The sequence below is a fragment of the Poecilia reticulata genome, linkage group LG10, assembly GCF_000633615.1.
Source record: "Poecilia reticulata strain Guanapo linkage group LG10, Guppy_female_1.0+MT, whole genome shotgun sequence".
In the NCBI taxonomy this organism is placed as follows: Eukaryota; Metazoa; Chordata; class Actinopteri; order Cyprinodontiformes; family Poeciliidae; genus Poecilia; species Poecilia reticulata.
Genome location: NC_024340.1, coordinates 28096842 through 28124180, shown reverse-complemented (window position 1 = coordinate 28124180; position 27339 = coordinate 28096842). Strand labels below are relative to the sequence as shown.

Below are 27339 nucleotides of genomic sequence, written 5' to 3'. Positions count from 1 at the left end.
CAGGTTAGGTTCTGTATCAAGTCAAGGCTCCCTTTCAATTCATAATTTTGTGATCTCTTGACTTTGTTTTGCTTTTTACATCCTAACTCAGTGCCCAACCTGAACGATTTTCTAGATTGACTGTGTAGTGTTGTACCAATGGGACTAATGAGTTGTAACTTGTAACTTTTTTATTACGTGATCATGTGACTATTATCAGAACAGATTTTCTGGTTTTCTCTACCCCCACCCACATGTCTGTAACCACCCCCGTTTCTCTTTTGATAACTAGCTGACTACTCTTACAGGCAGAATAGAATTATTTCCGGTTTGGAAAGGAAGCGCGATAATGTCTAACGTTCACTTCGAATTCACTGTCAGTTGTACTTTGAAGATGGAAGAGGCCGGACGGTAGGCACACGGTGCTGAACTTTGTGAGTCATATGTTGGTGAATTCTAATGTTGAAAAGTATTCTAAACAAGTAACTGCGCTTTCCAGGAGTTAATTTTGAATATATGTTATGTTGAGTTGACAGGAGAGCGAGCTAGAGAAACCGTGTAGCTGTCTCTTTTGATACCTCATCTTGGTGAGTTAAAACCCTGTGCTTGCTGGAGAAAATATGCTAGCGTATGCTATATGCTAGCGTTTTGCTAGCGTCGCGGGTGAATTTATTCCTGATTAAAAGCCCCGGAAATGTTATTTCTGTAAAGTATGGTATTAACCAATAAGATTTAAGCAGTATAAGGAAACACTTTTAAGTTTTTTGTGTACTGTTTTTATTTTCAGTTGAATGCAATGTTTATTGATGTTAAATGTAACTTTTGTAAACAGCATGAAGTTTTCAGTAGCCCAGAGAGGATTGTACTGATACAAAGTATGACTCTATAGGAGATTAGCGCTATAAAGACAAATTCTTGGTAGAATGATACATTAATTGTAGAGATGTGCCGATCAGGTTTCCTGCCGATTCCTATCACCCATGAGCTCCGATCACATAATTATTATGTTTTTAATCATAAGCACTACCGGTTACATTATATGGAAAAAGGAACCATAAATTCACCTTAATTTAGAGAAAACTTGTTTTTAATAACTTTTTCCAAGAAGAAGACTAAACAAAACAGGTATTGTGCAAATTGTACTGCTATAGTAATACTATCTTTAACAGACTGATAACATATGGAGGATCAGAAGCGGCTAAATAATGCCAAGAGTCAAAATAAAACTTCTCAACATTGCCAAAAAAATTCAAGTATAAAACTTAACATTCAAATGCAAATACAGGATCCATTACAATAAACAATCCAGAGTTACTGAATGAAAGCTTCCTGTTAGCATGGCGGCTAGCTGATTACTGCTAGTTCTGATTGGCTGTTTCTGACTGAGCGGAGTAATTATGCAGAACAGGGAGGAGATCGATTCTTTTTTCAGAGATTATCTGTCTCATGTTAGGACAGTGAAAGTTTTAATACGTATGTAAAATGTATTTTTTTTAGGTTAGATGCTGCAGCTTTAAACAGGTTCGGTGTGAGAGTCACTACCAGGTGGAGCAGAAGCGGCGCTCCGTCTGTGAAATATTACTACCGGTAGCGCATAGCAGCGGTTCAACAGCGAGAGCAGAACCAGCGTCTTACATCGCAGCTCGAAGACTTAAATTATTTTTGCGTGTTATTTTTTTAGCTTTCTAACCGTCATGCTAATCCGGGTGAGTGTTTGTAGCTGTGCGCTGCTTTACCTGCTATTTGATCCTCCATATGTCTTTTTTACTTCAGTGAGTCTCGATGTAGCCAAACTCCGTCAAGTATGGCATTGTTCTTATGCCATATTAGATTCATTTTGACCTGCTTCAATTTTCCGCTACAACACGCAAACTTCCCCATTCACTCAGTGCGTTATAGTTCCACATCGCTTAGGATTTGTTGCTGCRCGTTTGCGCAGAGTGAAGGAAAGAGGAGACCAGCTGCACAGGCAGGCTGAGAAATGAGAAGCAGGTGATCGGTATCGGCAACAAGAGACCGTGATCGGCGATCACCGATCATACACTTTTTCACGGAAATCAGCCGATTGTGATCGGTGGCCGATCGATCGGCACACCTCTAATTAATTGTATTTCATGTCATGATTTACAAAACCTTAAACAATTATTTAATAATGATTTATTTAAATCCTTACAAAGCATTAATAATAATTTTATGGTTAAAAAAACATTTCATTTATTTGTTTTACATGGTTAAAAATAATTTCATGTGCTATAAAATATATATTGAATTAAAAAAAGACAAGAAATGAAGATTAAAAACTTAGGTGTAGCTAACTGTAAGACAGGAATAAAGGTTTTATTAGCTCAACTCCAGTTTTTTTTTTTCTTTTCTGAATCTGATTCCTGGATTCCTTTTGGCGAGCCTGTGCCCAGAGCAGAATTGGAGATTCCTCGAAGAACCTTATACTTCTCTCCAGAGTGAACATCCATGTGGTAACAACTGGACAGAAAAATAATTTCACTTAGAGGCACATTTTGACTTAAAGACTAAAAAGACAAACACTGAGCTCAATAGGACTGGGGTTGTAATTATTATTGTTGTTCTTGTTATTGTTCTTGCCAGCTGTGATTGTTAAACTCTTTTAATTATTTTCTACAAAATAACTTTTGTTTTTTGCTCATTTTTTGCATCCAGCTAATTCATTTTGCACTCACTTTAGTTCGTACTGCAATCCCATTGAATCATGGGATCATTTTCTGAACAAAGGCCTGTCGTGATAAACGATAAATTAATTAATCGCACTTTAAATTAAACCTATCGACCTCATTTTAATTATCGGCTTTATCGTCTCTTCCTGCCTTTTATTCTTTCTGTTGCTGACACTGAATGAAAAAAGGCTCAGCTCCGGTGCTCTCCACTGACCCTCCCTTCCTCATTTCCTTAGTTTAATGTCCAGCGCACACGACACGAGTTGTCGGCCGACTGTCGGCCCATTTTCAAGACTTGACAGACCACACATTAGCCGACAGAAATCCTAGGTATAACGGTTCGATCGGGTTCGTCGTGACGTGTAGTGTCCAGCCACCTGGGCACAAAATAATGGCTACAAGTCCAGTTGACAAATTTTTAAATCAGGCATTAATGAATGCTTTACTAGAATCTACCTGTGATGCATGTGGCTAGAGTCAGCGTAAAGTCCTGACTGAATGAACATCATTATATCCTATTTATGTCACGTTAACGAAGAACAGCTGAAAAGTTACCAGGTTCATCAACTGCGGTAGTGATTTGGCTCCAACTCCCCCCCTTGTCATTAATATATTCTTTGTACGAAATGTTGAATAAACATTAATGTTTCCACATATCATCTCCTATGTCCGCTGGACTTCTGGTAGCGCCGTGTCAGCTGTTTGGGATTCCCCTCCGTAATAATTTTTTAGACAATTAATCGCTCAGCAAAATTTGTTATCGTGACAGGCCTAGATACACATAAGTTCTATAAATCTAGTTCTTTCTTTAAACACGTAGAACATGCTTTTGTTTGTTTGGTAAATCTGTTATTACATTTTTTTTTTTTTTGGAATTTTAATGATTATTTTAGAAACTTTTAGACACATTAATTTCTGAGATTAAGAACACACTGGGGGCAAGGTGGAGTTTTTTTTTTTTCTTTGTCAGATGTGATGACGGGGGATTTTTAAGAAATATTTTTTGACCACTCTCTTAACTTGTAAACTCAGATTAAGTTAGCTTTCATCTATATCAACTTGTAAAACCAATTTAATTATCGTCTTTATTTTTGCTAGAAATAAGTGACATTGTTAAAGCAATCCAGTCTGAAGTGCATTCAAGAAATAAACCACTTACAGTGTTAGAATAATTTTGGTTTTGGAGCACAGCAGGCCATGACACCCTCAGTTCCAATTCGGCCAGTGAAGATGATTCTTAAACAGATTAAATGAATGATTTAAAATGGTTAGAGAAAGTCTTTACCAGTTGGTTTTTCAGTCATCTTGTCATTCATCTTTAACAGGTTTGTAGAGTTGGTCAAGTTTTTGCATCTTGCCTGTAAATCCTCCTTTTCCTTTGTCAGATGATTGTAGCTTGCTTGTAGTAACTCTTTTTTTCTCCAGAGTAAACTGTAGTTTGTCTCAATTTGAACTTTGCTTTTGTTTAGCACATCAAAGCTTTCTTGCAGCTGATCCTTCTCTATACTGAGTGAAGAGCAATTGCTTTCTGATTGATCCCTTTTTGTTTCTAGAGAAAATAGTGTTTGTAATCCCTCCTTTTCTCTTTGTAGATCTTTGTATTTGGAGTTTACCTGACCAATAACTGCAGTCAGGTTATTGTGATCACTTTGTAAGTCATTGAAAGTCCTCTCTAGGACTTCATAGCTCTTTTTTTAACTGGTCACATTCTGTTTTTAAGCAACTGTAATTTGCTAGGAGTTGGTCTCTCTTGTTTGTCTCAGACCTTAAAATGGATCCCAACTCGTCTCTTTCTGCTGTCAGCGATCTGCAACTTTGCTGCAACTGCTTGTTGTTTTCAGTCAGATTCTTCAGTAGGAAATCTAACTGTTGATTTTCTACAAATAAGACATCATGTTGACTCTGTATTCTGTTGTTTTCCGCAGCCAGGAGGTCATGTTGGTTGACATGACCTCCTGGCTTGTCAATCAAGCCAGGAGTTTTCCTTTTTCCTTGTTCCAACAAGGAACAAGGAAAAAAATGTTCCTTGTTCCTTGTTGTTGTTGGCTTGAGGTGCATCTACTAATTCAGGACATTTAATCTTATCTGTGAACAAAACAATAATCAATCAGTAGATTTGCTGTTTATTCTGCATATTTATTCTCAGTGCCAGACTTGATACTAAAATCACACTTAAATGGTAAGACATTTAGCTATAATGAAAGTAGACAAGGGTTGTGCTCACACAGCAGTCTTTCTTTTTCCCCATATCCAATTTTTTGATGGCAGTTTGAATAGCCCAATTCCAATCTTTTCAGCTAAGAAATAAATCCAGTCTGTGCCACTTCCATATGTGGTACTAAATGATATATTTATCGGATTGTTTTCAACGTGTCTGTAGTCTTTCTAATTTTTAAAATATGTTCCATTTGTCCATATATCTGCTACCTTCTTCAAATGTAAATGAAATCATTGTAAGATCATGCAGTGGCCTCTCAATAGACCACCAGAGATAGGCGATCAACAGGTTTGCTTATTATTATCTTAATTATGTTAACTAAAAAAAATAAGTGGAGCAAAGCAGCATCAAATAATTACTGACTCCACTGAGTTCAGTGTCAACACAAACACGCTGAAGATTTTATCTTGTGAACAGAAAGTTGTAAAAAAAAAAATCCAAAGGCTCAGTGGCAGTCAGTGAGATTTACTCTGAACACAGGGGCTGTGTGTATGTAGGTCAACATGTGACATTCTGCTGAAAAGACTTTCTTTTAATATGATCGAGATGCATTTAAATCTTAGCCGGTATAGTCAGCTTCAGAAACAATTAAAGCAAATAGACGCAAAATACCTCAGCATTCAATGAATACACTGATTTATATAATCCAAATGAAAAGGGGAAAACATTTTCCCAAATAATAATAATGATAAATCCTATCTTCTAAAAGTTCCAGCAGACAGCCGTTTATTGTTTTTTGATTGCTGACAGCTGTACTGGATTTTAACAAGGTTGTTTATAGGTTTTTTTAAACTGGAAGACATTGAGATAATAAGTGATGTCTGCCTGGAGTAGCGTCAGATCAGTAGGTGGTCCTGCAACATGTCTCCAGACGGTTCATTTAAGAGGAAAAAAAACAAGAATGTATGAAAGAAGCCATCAATATTCTATGCTGCCTTGCAAAAGTTTCCCAACCCATTAATCTTTTTTACATTTGCTGTTACAACTTCCATATATTTAAATTTCATTTTCTGTGACCAGCAAACTTAAGGTAGAGTATATTTGCGAAATGACCTAAGACCAAAATCTGCCAATAGTGACATTTTTGCCTGAACAGTTTGAACTTTAACTTAACCATTTAATGCAGGAATAAACTTTGATATAAATTAATTTCTTTGTATCTGGTTCCTGTCAGGAGGAAGAGCCAAGTGAATGTAGACTCAAGTCAAACTTACACACATTAGGAAAAAGCTAATTAGCTAAATTTTATTTTGTGGTATTGGACTCAATGGGGAGTAATTCTAAAGGCACATCAGACTTTCAGATTTTTATCTGTAAAGAATTTGGAATTTTTTCTTTCAACTTCACAATCATGCACCACTTTGTGTTGGCTCAATGCATAAAATACCTATAAAATACAATGGAGAGTGTAGATGTAATGTGACCCAATATGAACATCTCTCAGAGATGTGAAAACTTTTGAGGAATAAAATATTGTTAATGTGTTATCCATATTTAGAGCTGCTAATGTGCAACATTGCTCATAACTATTTCACCAGGTTTTTTACTTTTAGCTGCATGTTTCTCACATATCGCCCATAAAAGTGTCACCTCAAAATTTACTCACAGTGGACAACCTGTTCAATATTTCCAGCCAAAAGAACGGTGCAGAGTAACCCGAGCCAAATGGGCACACATCTGTGTCGCTGCTTCGTTCCATCATCGTCCCCTATATTCACAAAAGACAAATGAGTAGTTGCTTTTTTTTAATCAATACTAAATAGATGCTGATAGATGCTGAAACAGATTTTCCCGATTTGTAAAAATTATTTAAAAACATTTCTTAATATTTTACTTAAATAGAAGATTTCTACAGGAAAAAAAAAAGTTCCTTTCACATTCTCAAAACTGTCAAAATATACAGTTAGTTATTAATAAAATTCAGAATTTAAATAGAGTGTGACATTGATTTCATTTATATAATAAAAACTTTAAAAAAAAATTGAACTGAACCATAAAAACAAAGCACATTTCCATGAGCACTCGTCTCTTTATGCACCATTTAACTCCTACTTTTGTCATCTGTCAGCATTTGAGAACAAATCACAAAGTCAGGTTGTATAAAATAAAACTCAGTAGACATTGTGATTTTTTTGTCTGGAGTGTCAGAATTTTTACATCACAGATGTTTCCCATAGAGTCTGACAGAATCGGCATATAGACTGGGATTCACGGCTGATGCATACAGACCCCCCACCAAAGAACAGTAAAAATGGCTCCTTTTCTTTTTTGACACTATAAACTAACAATCATGTTCATAACCACCACAATGTAGGAAGTTTAATGTTTTTTTAGTTTTCAGAGGTACACTGCACCTTTACTCACGAGGTGATACATGCCATTGTCCGTGCTGTAATCTGTCTCTGTTTTTTATCTTGAAAATTTTAACTGTTTAACAGAAACAATTGCAAGCAAGCAACAAAAGTTATCATCTAAATATTTTATTTTATTTGCTGTTAGTTTTTAATAAAATTAGACAAATATGCAGTTTCTTTGCATGAACCAAAAACTCTGTTAAACTGAATTCAGTCATGTTAATTAAGCATAACTGTAATACTTGCAATTTGAAAATGTAAATGCAAAATAATTAAAACATTTTTTTTAGAAAATGATCAACCAAATACTTTATATTACCCCTTAAAATTGGCATGAATAACATACTCTAACTGCATAATGCACTGTACTTTATATGGATATGACTAGTGTTAGACCGAATCTAAAAAAATCCACATAAGCAAAACATCTGATTAATATAAATGACAAAAAAACATACATACATATTTTCCACTTCAAATGTCTTCATGCTGAGTAAAGCTGAAGTCAAAAATGCTTCCACCAACTTCTGGTCAACATAGAAAACTAGAAGGATTTTTTTTCACTGCAGATTCATGTAAAATGCACAAATGGGATGTTCCAGATGTTCCTGTTTCTCACTGATTGGTGTAAAAAAAACTTATCCCAAGGCCTTCTAGGTGATCTTTGAGGTCACTTTTGTCCAAGCAGAAACACCATCAACTTTAAATAGTATGCAGTGTGATTTATTCTTGTCTTAACTTCTCTACTTGTTCAGAAAGTTGTGTCGCTTAGTTTCTGTTCCTTATTTTCACACTTCAGCTTCCCGAAAAAGCTCAAATGAATGACCGCTTATCAGCATATTAAACTGAGAGACTAAAACTCAGCAGGACAGAGTACTCAGAACAGATAACCACACTTTTACAGAGCATTTACAGACCGTCTAAACTTGTTTAATATTTATATTCTTTACTCAGCAAAATCAATTATCAGTGGCTGTAGAATTGTGTAAAAGTGAACTTACTGGGTCTCCCCAGACTCTAATAGGATTTCTTTCAGGATCACCCTGGATTTAGCTCCATCCATCTTTATCAAACTTTGACCAGCTTTCCTGCTCCTGCTGAAGAAAGATATTCCCACAAAATAATGCTTAGGTTACTAAGGAATTAGATCAGTCACTCTTTAGCTTATTTTATCAGAAACTATACTCACTATTTAGAAATGGAATTAGATACTTAGCAAACCTGAGCAGGATCACTTAGTTTACATACTTTAGAACATTAGATTAGTTTTCTTTCCTCTTATTTCTTCTTTCCTTTGGTTTGTTATTTTGTTTGTATTTCCTTTTAATTCATGTAAAGCACTTTGAATTGCCTTGTTGCTGAAAATGTGCTATGTAAATAAAATGATCTTACCTTACCTTCCCAAGTAATTGCATGTGCTAGTCGTGGTATACTTCATTCAGTGAACCAACTAGATTAATATTCTGCCACTTGACAGGAGAAACCATTACCTCTTATGTCACCATCTTTGGTTTTCAGTGAATGGGCGTTTCTTCTCTATGTGGTACAGTGGGTGAAACAATTCCTGGTAAACTGATATCCTGTTTAATTTTTAAACAACATTCAGTGCTGACTAAGCCAAATCTCTACCTTGCGAAGAATCTGTGTGCTTATCAGTAAACATATTTTAACTTTTCCTGAGCTGTGGAATGAGTTCTGCATGTCTTTCATTCATTAACCATTACAGCTTTGCATTATATTTAGGAGTTGATATGAAAAGCACTCCAAACATTTTTTGATTCTGTTTGCACAAAACTTTATCATTTAGCTTTTACTTTATGATTATCCCTACTTTATTTTGGTTTGTCACATGAATTCAAGATAAAATACTTTGAGGTTTGTGGTTGTAACGTAACAAAATATGAAAATCCCTCAGATTCAGATAACTCGTCTGAACAAATATACTAATATAAATATGTTTTGGTTGTGAGTGAAGCTTTGTATGATGTAGGAACAACTGATGAAAACAACAGTTATTCCTTTAACTTTATTCCAGTTTGTCTTTTATTATTATTTTATTAATAAAAGCTCAGTGTGTTTGTCACACCATTTTTGTTTGAAGGAAACCCAGGACGTAAATCTGATCAGACTTTCCTGAATTTGTTCATGTCTCAGTAGCATCACCAGTGAATAAATCACCCAAAATGCACTCTGGTGCTTTGAACTATGTTTTATCTATACCGATGTTCCCCTCAAGAGTTCTTGTCACACCTTTCCAACAGTAAAGCTTCAACTTGCATGCTTTCTCTTGATTTCTTTGAAAGGGAGTGTCAGAAATCACAGGACTTCTCATTCACAGAAAACTCTCCTCTTTCATGCTGTGACAGCAGATAAAGCAGCTGTGACTGCATGACATGATGCTTCAAATGTGTCTTGTTTGCCTTGGGAGTCACCTTACAAGAATGATTTTTTTTTCCCAGAGTTTATTTTTTGATACAAAATCATCAAAACCAAATGCTAAATCACAATAACATGGATACACCAAAGACTTTAGTGATGATGCGATTTAATTTTGCTGCATGTGCTTCAGCAATTTATGACAAGGATTTGTAATTTTAAGTTGTTCTTGTGGTTCTTGAAGTTTTCAGTTTGTTGGCTTCAGTTTCTTAACTTGCTTTTCAAAGACTGATGGCGTAAACTTACTAATTTTTTTCCTTGGACAAATGAGAATTTCCAAACAATAATGGGGGAATTAATCTGAGAATCATTTTGGATGGTATCTCGAATGGAAATATGTAATCCGAACTCCATCCATAGCCATATGAAGTCATCCATGATCAACTATCCATAGCATAGTTGATCATTTGAGGCAAAAAACAGTAAGAAAGCACCTTGGAATTAATTATAGTTTCAGAATGTTTCAAAATAAGAAAACACTCAAAAAAAAAAAAATGATTTTAACCATTGCTTGTTTAAAATCATAAATGTCAGCAGCCTTGTGGTGCTCAAGGAAAAAACAAGGAAATCTTCTAGGTTTGACCCAATAGGACAAAGACAATCAGTTTGAACTTGTATTACATTTTGTAGATGTTGTTCAGTTACTTTTAGAAAGTTTCTGGTACATTCAAATAGAAAAAGAAGCTGTGCTCTGGTGTAGAGGAATTGGTAATAGCAGAGAAAAATTCAGACTGACTGAAGATGGGAACAGAAAAGACAAGTTGTCAAAGTTTGATCAGAACAAAGTCGACAGACTGACATATGCGCAATTGTCTAACACAAGAATTTTCTGCAGCAACTGCTGCAAGTCATAAATACAATTCCTTCACAAACTTTATTTGATTTTTACTGTCAAAGCAATGTTTCTTTGAATTCCATCCTCAAAGCACAAATACTTGAAAAATATTTATTTATGAAAACTATCTGCTGATTTACTGAAACAAATCAGAAGTTCCAAAGTAGCTCCTCTCCATATACTGAAAATAACATCTTTATATGCTTATATGTCAGCTTCATTTATTTGCTTGTTCAAAATGTATAAGGTGTACAGTGTTCCCACTATGATGTTCATGCAGCAGTAAGTTGAGATTGAAGAGATGTAACCACAAAGACTGTGGCATCTGTCAGTTTTTAGTGATGGAAGGGATTTTTTTGCTGATGTGAGCCAGAAGGAGTCGTAGCAGCTGGTGTTTTGATTTTCTTCACTGCTGAATTAGACAGTGCAGAGAAAAGACAGGCTGTCAGGATGAGTCCACAACTCCAGCGCTGTGATAATGCATTGATTCTTCCCTCCAATTCGAGCACTTATTGTCATCTCTTTACTGTCGGAAGAAACTGAGTGTTTCCCATGTTTCAGGATGCTTTGCTAGATGTTTATAGTCCTGATTTAAGGGATTTTGGATGAGGTTACATATAGACATTGTTCAGGTAATCTAACCTACTGAAAATAAAGCCACACACCAGCTTTTCTGTGGCCTGTTTCGACAAGAAACCCTTTATTCTGGCAATGTGGCAATACAGATTGCCAGATTGATAGATATATAATATATAACAGTATTTTCTGCTATCTGCCTTGACAATAACTGGCAATTCCTCTGCCAGTGATATTTAATTATCTACCTGTTGATCTGTCAAGACTCTGGAGACGTCTGTGTGCCAACAGCTTCAATAAAGCTCACGTTTAAAGATTGTCAGTTACTTTTCTCCATCTTTAAAAATATTGTGTCTAGTTTATTTTTGAGCTGGTAAAAAAATCCAAATAGTTTTTTATTGTTACTTAAATAGCAACCTGGTTTCTATGACCCACAGGAACTATAAAACTTCATTTCTGGCCGACACGGCAAAACATTTGGACACCACTGGATTAGAGGATGGATGCAAGTGGAAAATGTTTTACAATTTTTGCAGCTATAAGTATTTATCTTGGGTTATGAGTGGCTATTAAATTACATTTCCTGGCAGTTATCTAATAAATTTCTTGATTTTCAATGTGGACTAAAGAAGTAGAAAAATAGTTAGTCATCCAAAACACACCAACAGCACATGTTTAGTATATTCCCGTACTGTCAAAGAAATTTACAGGTAACAAAAGATTTCTGCTTATTTTTTTATTTTATTTATGTAGCACTTGAACTCCTCCTGGGTTTTGGCAAAAATAATGGCAGAACTGTTGGCACTTACCAGAATTAATTAAATATGGCACCCTGTGCCAATGTGCCATAAAATAGACATTAAAGCTTCACGCTGCGCTTTCAAACAGTGAGACAAGCAGCCAAGTAAAAATGACAAATTATTGCCTACTGAAAGTCATTTAGATTCACTTTCCCTAATCATTCTGCATACTCTAGGAAGTGAAATATTTTAACCTTCTGGATAAAATACATGTCAGACAAAGGGCAAAGGACTGCAGAATATATCAGATTTTTTTCTCCAGAAAGAAATTAGATCAAGGCCTCATTTACATAAACAGAGAACGGAGCAGTTTACCTGCAAAAACATAAACACCAAATTCCTAATAAATATGGAAAGTGACAGGAGGCATTTATATTTTAGTCAATTAAAAAAAACTTAATTGTGGTTAAGCTTAATGCTACAAAATTCATTTTTACGTCTACTTTTGTTGTGATTACATTCATATTTGTCTATTTGACCCATTGGGTGAATACTGCTTTCACTCATTTTGTCACGTTACATCTGCAACATTCAGTGTATTTATTGGAATTTCATATTGTAGACACAAGGCAGCACTTTATGCCTAAAAGTGGAGTAAAAAAAAATATGAAAAAATGTGGTTCAGTGGTAGTTAGTACCCTTTACTATCTCTAAATGCATTTAATAGTCAACTAATTAGAAAATAAGAGTTCATTTTGTAATTATATCAAATAAATAAAACCTCAGAGGTGTAGAGAGCATTACTGAACAAACTGCATAATGAAGACCAAAAACCACAGTAGATGTGTAAGGAAGAGTTGAGAAGTTTAAAACTGGGTTAGGTTCTAAAAAAATCTCTCAAGCTCACAATCTATCAAAACAAATCCAATTTCCAGGTAGGTCAAGCAATGTAGGGAACCCAGAAACCTACTACAGATGATAATTTTTTTAATATGCAATCTTAATGTGTGACGGATAACAAACCACCACACATTGGGATGTTAATCAGAGGCTGGATTGACCAAACCAATTCTAGTGCTAAAAATGTATCACCTCAATTAAAGAGTGTCAATCGGCACCTTTGACACACTTAATGTTGCAAATTAAATTTTTTGTGATCTGACCCTCGGAATTGCTAAAGAAGTCCAACACAAACCATCCATCTATCCTTTGCTTTCTTCAATTACGTACAGTTATTTATCAGTTCATGAAAAGCAGAGGTGAGTTTAACATGGTTTAAATCTGGTCTGATGTTTGTTTATACAATTGCTTTTATTTGATTACTTTTTTGTGCACAAATCATTTCTTTCAACATCTATTAGATTCTTAAACTTGACACTCAAAAATAACCACATGCCTGGTAGTAACTCATTTATTAACAGAATTTGAAATTTTGTACTTATTCGTGTGAAAGCAGAAGCATAAAATACGATACAGAGCTGTCTGAAATAAACCAACTTTGTTTTGTCTGAACTTGTAAAAAAAAAAGCCTCTTGAACCTAATAAATGAAAGGTGGAGAAGTGGAATTTGAGAAGGAGAAAAAGTGCACTGTTAGCCGACTGAATAGTTACCTCCAACATCGCCTGCAGGTAGAAGAACCTGGCATACTATTACACCTTCTAAAAAAAACTACAAAGCAGTTGCAGAGATGGGGGTATGTTCTGTGTCTCTTACCTGCAGGTGTTCCCTGAACTGCAGCGAGCAGCTGAAAGTCTGATTCGGCCGTCACTCTGCTGCTCTGTTAGATTCCCTTCTCTCAGGCTCTCTGGGACCACACTGGCAGGTTTACCATATTCCTCAGGCACACAGGTTGAGTTTGACTGACAGCTGTGGCCACTGAGTCACAGGTAGAGACCCACTTTCAACCCCCAGCAGCAGCAGCATTACCATTCTGCTTTCACAAAGGCAGAGTGGCAGAAAGCTGACACCAAACATTCAACTCCTCTTCCTCACTTATAACCCACTCACCTTCTTTCTTCTCTAGATCATGTTTTCTGCTCCTCTTCTTTGTTTTGTCTCATTTCTTTAATCATTGCAAGTCCTAACTCGTGATTTCTTTTCACTTTTTCTTTTTGTCCATTTATACCCCTATGTTCTATTTATATAAAATTGGATTTTAGGGTTAACAGCTCAGGAGAAGGAGGCCAACGTCCTTCACCAGCAACACTCGCAGCCTATTCTGGGAGATCTTAAGAGTGTCGTGACTATAGCCTCTGCTTAGAGAGCCATAGCTCAAATCAGCCACACAAGGTGCAGATAAGCTCCATGCACCTTTGGTCAGTTGGTTTTACCGCTGTATACACTGTACATTGTCTGCTGGAAAAGACAGTCTTTTGTTGTTGACCGGCTACCTGCTGCATTCTTGTTGGTTGTGTAGGAGGCTTCACTACTGCTTTTCAAAGATGGGTGGTTGTATATTCGCATCTCTGTTTACAGCCATTTTCATGTGCAAGTATAACCTGTCCAAGGAAGTACAATAGATAATCTTTAACAAAAGGTTGTTTGCCACAAGTTAGATGTCCTTCTATTCTCCTTTGTTTAAAATCTGTTGAAATACAGTTACATGTCAGACATAAATTATTCTTGATTAAGGTCATGAAACAGATTGCGCTCCAGTTTGTCAGTAGGAATCATGCACGCTGTACTTGGGAACACAAACATGCAGGATTTTTAGCCTCAGCCAAACAGAGGTGGGCGAGTAATGGTGTGTCAGCATCACTTAGTCAACACTCATCTGTCCACCACCCTCATCATCCCGAGGGAGGTTGGAGGTGGTGTGGGAGTTGGAGGGGTTGGGTGGATGATGCAGGTGACCTGCCTCCCACACAGTCCATCAACTATCTGACATGTTGTAAAGACTGGAGGGCAACCTCAATGATCCTACTCATCAACAAGGCCACTGTTCTCAAGAATATGACCGTGTTTTTGTGTAAACACCCTGAAAACCTCTCCTTTAATTAGATTTTTTAAAAGGCCAGAGATTAGAGCGTTGACAGCTACCTCAGTGGAGCTAATGGTGAGTCATTTCACAGAGCAGCAGAGTTGAAAATGATTGTGTTGGCCCGCGGCTTACATTTGTCCATTAAAGAAAGCTCTTGGTAATGGGGGAATTGTCTGGAAATAATGCTGGACTGAAACAATGATCCCAGTTCAGCAACATAACACTAAAGAGCAGGAAAACCACACCTGTGAGGGGCTTTAGCACAAGAGCAGATGATTCTAATCTAATGTAATTCTGGAACAAATTTGTTAGTAAAACTTGTTAAAAGATTCCCCAAAGGTGTAGTTAGAACTTTAAAAACTTAAAAGTCCTGAACAAGTTGATAAAAAGAAAATTAATAACTGTAAACAAAGCAATAATGAAAGTGTGTGAGCCAGCAAAGTCCAACTGACTTCAAACCCTCAGTTGGCCAAGGCAGATGGATGCTCACACTGAGCCAAGTTCTGCTGAAGGTTTCTTCCTGTCTACAGGGAGTCTGATGTTGTCACATTCATGCTCAGGAGGAGGGGTTACTACAAACTCTGACCTGTTGCAGTCAGCTGGGTTTCCTTAGCAGGAAATTTTACCATTTGAAATAATAAATTAAACTTGATGCATTTGGTTTATATTTGGATTGAATTGTGATGTATAATTGACTTTGAATAGTGGGTGTGGGCATGGTTGGCTGTCTAGTGTGTTTCCATGTCACAGACTGGAAACCCGTTCACAGTAAACGCCACACCAACGCATTTGGCAAGACAAACAGGTCTAATTCATTTCCAGTTATATTGACTGACATAAATCCGGTTTAGTTTCCAGTCATATTAACAGATGTGGATTCAGTTACATGAAATAAAATATTGTAATTCTAATGCAATATAGTCAAATGCAGTGGATGCTATAATAGCTATTGGTAAAAAGTTAGTTGTCTATCCTTATGAAGCATCTGGCAGCAGTGGGAAGGAACCACTTCCTTTAAACAAACAAAAACATTCAATCTCTACACTCAGTTATATTCTGCAACAAAATAAAAAAAGTTAACATGGGAAAATGTGTTTTTCAGTTAAAAGTGTAATAGTGATAGTTGCCCAATAATTATGCACATATTGATATTTTTCTAAGGAAGCCAAAACCTCACTTCTAGTATTTCTAAAACATGTTTACCGTTTACCAATGCTTTGGATTAATTAAGACCACTGTAGCTGGTGATTTATAAAAATAATCTCAAAGATGAGACTTGCCTAATAGTTGTGCGCAAAGTTTAAGAGTTTATGATCTTAGACAGGATGAATCTGAGCTAATGCAATAAGCACCGCATTTCCCTTCGTCTGCTTTCTATTGTCAAATCTGCAGGCTTATCATCACCATATAAATCACAGGCAAACATTGATAAACCAGTATTGGTGAACTCTGAGTCAGATCGTTTGCCTTCTGAGTTGGTAATATGAGATAAACCTTACAAACAAATCATTCAGTTCTGCTAATAGAAATACCTTAAGAGAGAGTGAGGAGGATACACATGCACTGTGCTATTGTTTGCACAGTGATAACAATAGTTTTCTGTGGAGGACATTTATCCTGAGGAATGCAGGAGCGATAAAAGTGGATTTATGCCGAGTTAAAAAAGCAAAGATCTGTGTCCCCATATCAACAGAGGCTCACATTGCAGCAACTTAATTTAGAAACAAGTTTAATCTTCAGAGCCTGAATTTCAGACTGAATGTCTGAAATTGTGTCAAGGAGTTATTATTGTACCTACACTTCATAATTCATTTTGAACTCTCAACAGCAGTTGGGTGAATATTGTCAGTCCAATTTGAATACTGCATCCGTGTTGTCCTGCCACTCCTCTGAAATATCTGCAAAAATGTGGAATAAAGCTACTTTAAAACCAATAATTATTTTTATCAAATTTAATTGTTTTTTGTAATCTGAAGGTGACAATGACCATGAACCTCACTTTTTTAAGATCACATTTATCTTAACCATTTTTTTGGTAAGATAAAAACAAACAAAACAAATCTTAACATTTTATATATATATATAATACTTCAGTTGTTCAACATATTTCTTGTTTTCTTTGCAAATTTACAGGAAATTCTATTCTGTCTCCTTGGAAGCAAAAGGAAACAAAATTACTGAAAAATGCTAAAGCATGGCTCAGCTTTTAAGAAGAAAATGTCCTACCTAAGATTACATGGAAAGAATTTCCTGTTCAGATTATTTTCTTAGATTGAGATGATTCAACTGCATGAGAAAATATGTCACATGGTTTGGGTAGATATAATCCTAGGTTGAGTCAAACATTTTACTTTGTGAGCGTTAAAACTGCATGTAATGTCTGTTTTGGGGTTTGTCGCCATGCTGAAAGGCATAACCTAAAACAGCGTGAGTGTAGCGGCAGAGAGCGATGTGGAAGCTCACAAAGCAGGCTTTTTATTACTCAGAACCCCGCTGTCTCCCAGGGAGCACATATTTAATTACAGACACGACAAGGAAGACATGAGGGAGTTCAAATGCAACAAATCCTTCATCTCCCCCCCACCCCCGGGTAGAAGAAATCTCACTCTCACCACACAGCATGCTGCACAGATTAGCTCGGGGTCGGAAATTACAGAACATCTCCCGACCTCAGTGGAACTCTGCTGGAGCTTGCCAACTTTCAGCCCCAGCTTCCTGAAGACTAATGGTTTTTAACCATTTCGCCCTTTCAATCTGAAGGTTACTTGTAGTTTTATTATACAGAAGCTGAATATTTCTGTAGCTTTAAACTGAGTACGGCAATTTAGATTTTTAAAAATACTTCTGCATTTTTTAGTGTTACCTCAAGGTCTAATGGTAATTATACACCTACAGAGGTATGCACAGTTTTTCCACTTGCATATTTCATCAGATTTTGCTTTATTGCTACACTTAAATCAGAGTAGTTTAATATCAACCAAAAAGCAGATGATTCCATTTTTAGGAGAAAAACGCCAACTTGGCTGTCTACAAATAGAAGTTGCTTCATAAACCTAATATATATGAAATACATATAATAAAAACCTGTTTGTAATATTCAACAATGAGTGTTTTACATTGCTGTGAAGGAATTCACACCCCTTCTGCCCTCTCTTTCAGAGTTCATTTAATTCAGATACATCAAAGGCTCGCTGTATCTGCAGTGGTTTTCACCTTGTAACTCTTTCTTACTGTGGAATTATGAGGTCTGGCCTTAATTGATGCGAAAGAGACCCACACTGCCTTAGATGTTGCATAGTGACCTCCAGGATGAGTCGTTAACGTGCTTTTTGAGTACAATGAACCTCAGGGACCACAGCCGCTCAAAATGAGCGAAAATCCACTAATATTGAGAGCCTTTCTAAAATTGTTTAACTGCCTCTTGAATATATGCGTTAATGCTAACAGTGGAAACCATCTCAGCACTACAGCAGAAGCTTACATCTACAATCTTCTTTGTCTCAACTCTTACGGGGGTTCAGCCAATTAACACCTAGGAAAATAAACACCAGCCAATAGTGGGTAAGGGACACTGCACATATGTATTTCAGATTCCCAGCTGCATTTTATTTCTAGTATTTTAAACATGATCTGTTTGAAAAAACACAAATATGCTGATTTTCCATGAATAGTTTGGTTCCACAGAATATATGAATCCACAAATACTGACCTATAAATAGGCAGGGGTCCATTGCAATTTTGGTAGGATGGCCACACCTCGGAAAGTTCACCACTTTTACACATTTTCTCTATTTGTGAACAATATCTCCCACTAAGGAGACATTGTTCTAATATGCAGCTGAAACCACTGCTGCATATTAGGGCCATTGTACATAGAAGGGGAAAAAGGAGGAACAAACTTCCAACAAAAAACTCATAAATATTCTAGAAAGTCGAAAATGTGCGAGAGAAAAAAATTCTAGACTACATATGTTTTTCTATGAAAAAACATGAAATTTCTGAGTTTCAAGAGTGAAAAATGTTGCACTTTTCAAAATTAGACATTTTCGAAATATTTTCGAAAACATTTCTTAGATTAAGCACAAAATTGAGTTTTTTGGTAGAAATTTATTCTTCCTTTTTTCCATCTACAACGGTCCTAATATGGCATTGTATGAGGTCTTTAAGTCTTGAATTTATTTTATTAGATTTGATAATTATTTCTGTCATTATTTAGGTTCTCCCCCTTGTAGTTTAATCTTTTTTGCTTTAGTTACTCTGCCATTTATCCCCCTCTATATGTGACTCAAAGAAGATTGAGTATAGAGATAGGTTTTAATGAGGAACTGAAATTTTAAGATGCGGTTGCTCAGTTAAATGGTAATGAAAGGAAATTAGAGATATTTTGTCTTTTGAAAAATACTTTTCTCAGGAGAATTTGAGGAAAGGCAATGAGTAGTTGGTAAAAACTAAAGAAGAATTTATTCCCCTTCTCCAGCTGCTAGTCATTTGCCTCATCAAGCTTCACTCACTCTCTTCCCAGCTGCAGTTAGTTTTCCTAATTGGTTCTTTTGTCATCTCTACTCCCTTCTCTGTACCTACCTATAAACCTCCCGAACTCATTACTTGCCACTGGTTCCTTCTGTTTGCTCCGGTTTCTTTGTTTACTCTGTGTCACGGTTGATCCTCGGCTCATGTTCTGGATTTTTTAGTTTTTGTAAGTGTTTTGGACTTTCTTTTCATTAAACCATGGAACATTCTGTTCTCTTGTCTGCACTTTGACATCATGACACTCAAAGCCTAAAACAAGGCAAATCCATCCATCCATCCATCCATCCATCCATCCATCCATTAATTACACTTCCACCATCAAAATGATAAAGAGGGAGACCATGTTTTGGGTTTATTTCAGTTGAAGTTTTAAGGAATGCATGTAGTTGTTTGATAGGGTTGTTTTGCAACCTAACAGACTAACAGATTTTAGTTGTTCTTTTTCTCATCGCTCTTTGAGTTTCTCTAGAACAGTTAATGATTTTTGAGACCTTTTTTTAGCCTACTTAAAGTTTTCAGATGGGATAATACAAATCAAATTTATGAAAATGTTAATCGCAGTTAACCCATAACTGATGAAGGGGGTTAGTTTATTGGATTTTTCCTTTATTACTTACAAGTAATATTTGAAAGCTACTTTTTATATGTTTCCAGGTAATCTTTAAATGGTATTGTCTGTGTTTGGTTAACTGAAACACTAAGTGTGAAAAAAGTAAATCTGCACTGTTACAAATAGTTTTTAGTCGTGACTTCAAGCTTTATTGTAGAGTACCTTTAGACATGGTGGGAAACAAGTGTTTCATAGCAGCTCTTCAGGGAGCATCTGATACCAGTGTAACTTAAGAAATAAAAGCAAACTTTGCCTAATGGGATGCCTGTGGGATCCATCTGCCACTCTGCTCCTATTTCCTCCCACCACAACACCACCTACTGAGGAAAATGACAAATCAAGGGATGCCCTCTTCTTTATGGGAGGTATAGGATGCACTCGCCCACAGTCAGCACATTCAAATGAAGCTCTTCTTTTTCACATTCATCACGGTTGAAAGTAGCACTTTCCAGGCTATTATTTTCTGCCGTGACAAACATGAAATCTATGCCCCAGCAATGAAAGAACTGCGGGTGGCATTTTAAAAGAGGTGGCTCGATGTTCAGTGAAAGATTTAAACACTTCTTTACAGAGCACAGCTTCAGGTTTTTATCTGTCTGATACACCACTCTCACATGGTGGCAACTGATAACACTCAGAGCTGCATGCTTTGCATCTGGGAAAATAGATAAGGTGTGCCTTGTCTGGACTGTGTGATGCATTTGACTCACAATGCATCATGAAAGACTGTTTGCATTCTTCACTTGACATGCTAATTATCTGCATTTTTCCAGATTTGATGGACAGCTGCTGGGGAATCCAGACTTTTTTTGAATGTAGACACTGGAGATGTTAAAGGGATCCACGATTAGTTATAAAAGTAGACCTTATTTGGGAAATATTCATTTCAGATGTAAAAACAATACAGTAATAATATTGTAGGTTATTTCGTTTTTATAAATTTCAATAAAATATTTTCACAGGAATGCCGCCATGTTTACGCTGCAATGCTTTCTGGGTAAATGACAGATAATGGTCCAACTGACTGGCTCCTCAAGCCAAAACAGTAATGAGTAACGTTGAGCCTTTTTAATTTGAACCGAAGGGCATTGAAATCGATCGGAATGTAGAAATCACAAGAGATTAGGAGGAGGAGGAGGAGGAAGACCAAACAGAGGAAGAGGACAGAGTTGGCCATAGGAGCTGGTGTTTTGCTGCTACTGCTGCCTTCAGCTTCGTAAATGAAACAATGAATGACGCTTACCTCTGGTCGGACGGTGTGATCCAGTAAGTACTACTTTAACTCAGTTTCTGGTTGGCAAACCAACACTTCTTTCGGTGTTGGTAGTGGTTTCACAGTACCGGTGTTCTACCTCCGTTAGCATTTCCAGTAGTAATGGCTCCATTAGCGCTACTTGTCTTTGATGTTTCTCCCAGCGTTGTAGAGCTGTGTCCGGTATCAGCTGTTCTGTGTAGAGTCTGGTGTGGTGGTAGCAACACCAGACTTTACCACCAACACCGGATTTCCATGGGTCCAGTCGGATCGGTGGTTTCAGTATCTCAGGCAGTATAACTCCTGTTAGCATCTCAAAGAGCGTCCAGCTCTGCCTGTCTCAGCACAGTATTTAGTTTTAGCTTGTTAATGTAATGATCACCTGTTGGAGCCTTCCTTGGGTTTGCTGGTGCAAATGAGTGTTCTGGAGAAAGGTCCAGGGTACAGATTAGGTCCTTTGGAAGTTGGGTTGGGAAATTATCCAGAGCCGCCTAAATTTAGATTTAGATTTTTTTTTTTTAAATTACAGCCAGTAGTGACACAGTGTGGCATTTTCTAAAATTACACTAGTCAATGCAATATGATAAACAACTACTGGGGTAAAATTTGCCTTCCCGTGTTCACTCTGCAGATTCCAGTACAAAATGGACCAAAACGCATCATCAACCCATTGGTGAAACAATGGCGACCTCCATGGGAGAAAAATATATCAAAACATGTACATTTTTTAAGTGATTATGAGTTTTAGCGTAAACAGCAATTTCTTGGGTAATTGGAAAATTGCAACATATTTAGGCCAACATGTTCAACTAATCCTGGAACCTTTTAAAAATTAAGACCAAAATTATTCATATGCTTGCAAGGAAAGAAGCCTCTTGCAAATGAGGAGAAAACAATTTAAAAGGAGTATGACTAGAAAGAAAAATGTAAATTTCATTAGAATTATTTATGCCCTTGTCAATGATCAATGGAAAAACCTGGAATGTCACCAGTCGAGCCCTTTTTATGATGGCAGACCAGCTTTATGGATGTTTCCACAGGTATCTTGATGCCTTATCTTTGGTGATGAGCTCCCAGTCTTTGAAATTAGAAGGCCCAATTGCCATTGCCACTTACAATCATCAACAAATTATCATTTTTAAAAGATTACTTTCAATCTGAATCTGCCAGTTTTCAGAATAATTTTACTTTCAATCGTACATATTTAAAGATATGGATTATCTCAATTTTGTATCTTTTTCCATCAAACTCACAATGATAAGCAGCATTTAATTGGTACTTTTCATCTTAAATGTTAAGGGAGCAGAAACATTATTTTCTCAAAGAACTTTAAAATTTTGGGCTCATCTTTGCTTAATGAATAATCTCAAATAAGTGGAATCTGTTAGTTTTATTTAGTTTTTTTTATTCTTGAAGTCAAAATGTTGTTGGTTCTGCAAGAACAATGTTTATCATGCCCTAATATACAATACCTTAAAAAATAAGAGGGCGTATTATCTTCTAGACATGACTTTAAAGTTGAATTCATTTGCAAACAGCGTTTGTTCTAAGTGAATTTATACCAGTTTAATACTATTATTTGTGTATAAAGAAATGTAAATGTGCTGCTTAAAGATAGATTCTATGACCATGTTTTCAAATGTTTAACTTATTAGTCTGCAAAGTTTGTGTTAAAGCGTACTATAGAAATCCCATCAGTTAAGGACTTAACCTGTGTTTCATGTGTTGATGTAACTGTAGGAAATTTTTCTTGGCTCACCATAAATCCTCCCATAGGCCACCAATGTGATGCAACATTATGTTTGGGTGTGCTGTTAGAATTTAATTGCAGGAGCTGGTTTTGTGCTATATATATATATATATATATATATATATCTTTTTTTAATATCCCACAGTGGAAAAACGGGATATAAAACCTTGGTTGGTTTTGCACTGCTTCAGGTTTAGACCAAGTTAAAATAAATTAGATCAGTATTAGAGGCATTACTACTACTTAACACAAGCTGTCATCTCAAACTCAGATCTCTTATCAGACTGTCATTAAACCAATTTTAAAAGCTCTCATCAGTACAGTTTCCTGCCACGAGAATTATTTAGTTTTAGAAATTGGTCCCCCTGCTGATGTAACACAATGCTTTCAATTTAATTATTGCTAAGTCGTTCCCTTTATTTGTTGGAAATGTCTGGTTTGTAAAATTAAATATGTCTTAATCACATTCACAGCTGCAAACAGAAAGGCTGACATATTTTATCTGGTTATAAATTTCTAGCAAAGAAGATTGACAATGGGGCTGCGGTACATAAATACATTATATTAGGGTAAAATTCATTTGTTCTGATGCCTGACTTACTGAGAATATGATAAACTTAGAATATCCAAAAGTATCCTATTCAATGAGAAGTTTAAATTTGGGGCCATAATCTCACTCATCCAGCCTTCCTATTAAAAACTTCCTCTTTAATACACATCTTTACAGTAAGCTGCAATCACTGCAGATCAAAAGTGGAAAACGTTTCTTTTTTTTTTTTTCAGATTGCAGCCAATCCAGAAAAGCCTAACCCCAGAACATTCTCCAGAGAGGATCTTAAAGTGTTCCCAGGACAAAAATACAACTCTCACAAGCCCACTAAAATAAAATAAAAAAAGACTTGGTGTGATGGCTGACATTTGCTGTTGGTGGAACACCTGCAGACTGGCATCCATGGTTTGATTCCATTTTGGCCTTGAACCAGTGGACTTTCTTAAGTACTGTTGGGTCATAGAAGTTTAGTTTTCTGGTCAATGTGTTTTGTGGCTCCAGAGAAGGTTTGCAACCATGTTTCAGAGGCAGTAATGCACTTAAACTCTGTATCTTGGTCCTTGTATAACCAAAGCAAAACTTAAGTCTGTTTTTTCAACCCAAAGTCTTGACTTTTTCCCAGTGTGTGTTGGAGTCTAGCAGAGCTGTCTATTGTCACTGAGGACTTCAGGGCCCAAGGTTGGAGAGGAGAGTCTCTGGATTGAGAACTTTTGAGTCTGAACTTTATTTTTAAATACTAAGTATTGGCATTTGTTCACATCTACAAGTCATGGCCTTCAACGTGCAGGTCATGACTGCACTGACGTGGAACACAGTCAAGACAGAAGCGAGAGAGAAACAGCCTGGTTGAGAGTAATTTCCTTTGAGTCTTAAGCCATGGGAAGAAGCGGATATTCATTTCAGTTCAGAAATCAGTGTCTCAGAAGAGAGAAAGAGGAACCTGTACTAGATAGTAGGATGGAACAGTGGTGGATAAATCTATTGTGGTCTTGTCTACAGCAATGCAGGTGCTGCTCTTTGTCCTGGTGAACAAATACAAGAGCCAAAAGGCAAACTGATCTCAATCCAATCCATCCTCTGGGATGTGCTGGACAACCAAGTCCAATTATTGGTGCCCCTTCTTGCAACTTTTAAGACTTAATTGGTTATTTACCACATCACAGCTTCAGGGATCTAGTTAAGAGTCCATTCATTGATGGGCAGGTTGGAAATCATATTTGATTTCCAACCTGCCCATCAAATTCCTAGGCAGGTGGTTATAAACTTCATGCCTGATGGATGTGAGTCTAGACTTGTACACTGTGACTTTGAAAGGGCATCCAAATAATATGTGGTCCAATGAATTGTACCACACTTGGCTCGCCTCGATTTGTCTCTGTCTTGTTTGATGCGTCAGTGAACAGTTTCATATCAGTTTCAAAGGAATCACAGAAGAGAGCATCTTTGTTCTCTTATCTTTATTCAGGATCAGCAAACAGGTGAGCAAAGCAATTAGCAGAGCAAGAATAAAAGCTATTCCACTGTCTCATCTCCATCTGGATCTATCAAAGAAGAAACTGTTGTTCAAGTTATTTACTTACACAAAAGTCTCCCAGGACGAGTTTCAATAGTGGTTGCTCAATCAAATCTAAAATTGCACCAAAAAACTGACAGTTTTTCTCGTCTGTTTTTCCTTTAAAAGTGGTTTTAATTGTTATTTTATCATCTTCGCCCATTCTGACGGTCTAACAGCTTGGCTGGTAGCTCACTGTTCACTTATTTCTTAAAAGATAAGATTATGTTTATGCCAGCATTGAAGCTTTGTGTCTTCAAAGAGACATCATCAGATGAACAGGCAGGGAACTGACCATTGACTCCCAGTGGAGTTTAAAACAGGCGTTTTGTTTTTTCCCAGATTTCTATCAGCACAGCTCTGCTATAAACAGTATCATCTCTTGAGGAATAATCAGTTTGTGTGTGTGTGTGTGTGGGGGGGGGGGGGGTTCAAAAATTAAATTTTTGTCTTGTGACAGCAGAGATGATAAAAGCAAGGTTTTTAGTGGTGCAGCAGTGACACCTGCAGGTGAGTTAGAATATGACATGTTTAATGACTAACGGCTCTTCATTCCTTTCATCATCGGTTTTAATTCTCCATCTTGCAGTCAAACAGGTGTTACATCAAAATCTGTGGCCCATCATTTTCTGTGACCGCAGAGCGCAGGTGCGTCTTGAAGATCAGCGAGAAGAAGAGTATTTAGGTAAACTAAATACTGCAACAGCTGGGATTGTAAACTTCACGGCTCCTTTATTACCATCGCACTGACAGAGAAAATATAATGTATTGATTCGTATTTGACTCTGTAAACTGTGTGTCCATCGCACTGAATGCCTGTATCTGCTGTCATTAAAATATGTGAACCAACTGTGGCCGTTTAATAAATCGTTAAACGATTAAGACATGATTCTAAGTGCTCTGGTAGTTTTTAACATGATTTTTAATGTTTCTGCCACCTCTTCATTACAGTCATATCACACTCATAAACAATATTCAACCCTCAAATAGCCAGGATCATACTGGTCACAGATTTTGATGGCCATATTAATTTGTGACCTTACTGTACTGGCCTGTAAATTATGTCTGTAAATTAGTGTAAAACTACTATTTGTCAGAGTTACACCACCTCTTCACCACTATCTGAGTGTATTTATAACAATATTTAACACTCAAATTGACATTGTCACAGATTTTTGCTGCTCCTGTTACTGTTTACTGTAGACTGAAGCATGGAAAACCAATGATTTAATTGTTAGCACGTTTGAGAGAAAACAAAATTGAATCAGTTTATCAATAACTGAACGGATTAATTTTTGCTCCTTTTATAAAGACAGATTTAAAATAGTCAAACAGGTCCTGTTGAATGCAAATAAAATTCTGTTGGTCAGATATAGCCACCAGAAACTACAGTCCACTTTGTGTAATTTACAAATTGTACAAATACATATATTAAAATATTAAATAATAACTCATAAATAGACAGTCCACCAGAGGGAAACATCTGCATGTTGTTGGAAAAGCAATTTCACTTTCTGGTGCATCCATGTCTGCATTCATATGACATTACTAGGTGTTCTGATTGTCGTGTTTTGCAGCTAAAGTATCAGTTATTTCTATAGAAGCTTCTGTCTTGAGTAAAATGTGAGTTTAACATTTACTTGCTGCCATTCCAGGGTCTTTGAGGCCTTTATCAGTCAGAGATCATGCATTTGTTATGCATAACTTTTCTGTTATGCGCTGTGTGTGCGCTTTACAAGATTTGGGGACATCTAGTGTATAAGCTGCAAACTACAGCAAGATTGTGTTATTGAAACTTGCAGTTCAACAAGGTAAGAAAGCTCTTGGCAGCTCTAATTATTTGCAGAGCACAGCGTTGTTGTTCCAGGAAGGTAATTTCAGTAACCAGGAAGACCTCCAAAGTTCCTCCAATTAAGTCTATGTTGGTCGTCATTTACAACATTTACAGTGCTTCCTGAGCAGGGTGTGCATCACAGAAGGTGGTCTTATCTGGCGTCCTTAAATGTACCCAGCTGAGGTAGAAGTCTTCTTATCAGGCACTTCCCACTCCCACTTCTCCCACACCTGGCACACTGGACTTTATTTTGTCACATATGCTGGTTTCAGTCTTAGAAAAAGACAACAGTTAAATAACAGAACAATAAAATGCATATTATGTTAAAAAGTCCTTTGTTTTTATCTGTGCAGTGGTGCAGTTGTTGACAATATTATCTATGTTAAAATGTTTGTGGGTCTCACAGGTTCTTCTGTTAGTAACCAGCACATATATACTGTGCTAACAGTATA

At 36.6% G+C, this 27339-nt stretch overlaps 1 long non-coding RNA gene across 1 annotated transcript; it reads left to right on the top strand.

Moving 5' to 3' along the window:
- The first annotated feature begins 375 nt into the window (after positions 1-375).
- On the top strand, positions 376-23868 carry LOC103471884 (uncharacterized). Its single transcript, XR_001776967.1, has 3 exons — positions 376-413; positions 516-566; positions 23735-23868. It is a non-coding gene; the product is annotated as an uncharacterized LOC103471884 (long non-coding RNA).
- Positions 23869-27339: the final 3471 nt, after the last annotated feature.